General features: G+C 34.0%; 1 long non-coding RNA gene across 1 annotated transcript; it reads left to right on the forward strand.

Moving 5' to 3' along the window:
* Positions 1–1096: 1096 nt before the first annotated feature.
* LOC149499936 (uncharacterized) lies at positions 1097–1348 on the forward strand. The gene is made up of 2 exons (XR_016325332.1): positions 1097–1177; positions 1246–1348. It is a non-coding gene; the product is annotated as an uncharacterized LOC149499936 (long non-coding RNA).
* Positions 1349–1631: the final 283 nt, after the last annotated feature.

Genomic DNA, 1631 nt, shown 5'->3' on the forward strand with positions numbered 1-1631 from the left:
ATTTTTGAAAAAGTGGGGCAACATCGGCATATCACTAGTTACAACATAACTGAAGAACTGGGAATTGACAACAAAATAGTTATGGTGCATTTGAAAAAACTGGGTACACAAAAACCTCCCTGAAATAAACCTAATGAACCGTGTACTAATTTGTGATTCTTTATTACGACGTAATGAAACCGAACCATTTTTGAAGAAGCTGATAACTGGTGATGAAAAGTGAATCACGTACGACAAGAAAGTACGAGAGAAGTTGTGGTCAAAGGCCGGTCAGGCTTCACAGACTCTGGCGAAACCCGGGTTAACTCGCAACAAGGTGATGCTGTGTGTGTGGTGGGATTGGAAGGGCATTATACATTATGAGCTGTTACCACCAGGCAGGACCATCGATTCTGAACTCAACTGCGAACAACTGATGAGATTAAAGCAAGAAGTTGAGAGAAAGCGGCCGCAATTAATCAACAGAAGGGGTGTGGTTTTTCATCACGATAACGCTAGACCTCACACATCTTTAGCCACTCAGCAAAAATTAAGAGAGCTTGGCTGGGAGGTGTTAATGCATCCGCCATATAGTTCTGACCTTGCACCTTCAGATTTCTACCTGTTTCGGTCTCTTCAGAATTCTTTTGGCAGTGTCAGGTTAACATCACGAGAGAACTGCCAAAACCAATTGTCGCGGTATTTTGATCAGAAGCTCCAAAATTTCTATAGCAATGGGATCATGTCCCTACCTACAAGATGGCAAAAAGTTATCGAACAAAATGATAACGACATACTTTAGTTAAATGTGAATAAATTATATTAAAAAATGTTGTGAATATTATCAATATTGTCGTCCATAATTATTATAAAATATTTTTCGTGTATCTCAGGAATGTGGACAAGATAGGACTATTATAACAAATTACATTATTATTTTAGCAACGTTTCGGTCTTTTATTAGACCTTCATCAGGCATCTGAAAATTACACATAATTGATAACCTACAATACAAAAAACAACAATTGTCCAAACTACCATATTTACCATAATATGAATTTAAATAATCTCTATCATACACTGCACAATTGTCTCAGACATCAGAGACTAATAAAATGGCTTTGTAGATTTGTATTAGTCTCTGATGTCTGAGACAATTGTGCAGTGTATGATAGAGATTATTTAAATTCATATTATGGTAAATATGGTAGTTTGGACAATTGTTGTTTTTTGTATTGTAGGTTATCAATTATGTGTAATTTTCAGATGCCTGATGAAGGTCTAATAAAAGACCGAAACGTTGCTAAAATAATAATGTAATTTGTTATAATAGTCCTATCTTGTCCACATTCCTGAGATACACGAAAAATGTTGTGAATTTTCTTAAAAAATGCGAAGAAACTTTTTCCCCAACCTATTATTATATAGAAATAAAATAGTAAACAATGTTTACAATAAGTGAGCTGTTTAGGCTTACTATACTATACTATTGACATTGGACGGTAATGGGTAAATTGTAAAAAATAATAATCTAAGACAAGTTTTTGAACAATAATTATATACGCATTTCCATTTTATATAAAAATTATGATTCTGACATCAGTAATTTCTTATAACATGCTAGGAAAATGCTTTAAAATGCCCTTATGTTA

Source organism: Bombyx mandarina, chromosome 24 (assembly GCF_030267445.1).
Source record: "Bombyx mandarina strain Sakado chromosome 24, ASM3026744v2".
Classification (NCBI taxonomy): domain Eukaryota; kingdom Metazoa; phylum Arthropoda; class Insecta; order Lepidoptera; family Bombycidae; genus Bombyx; species Bombyx mandarina.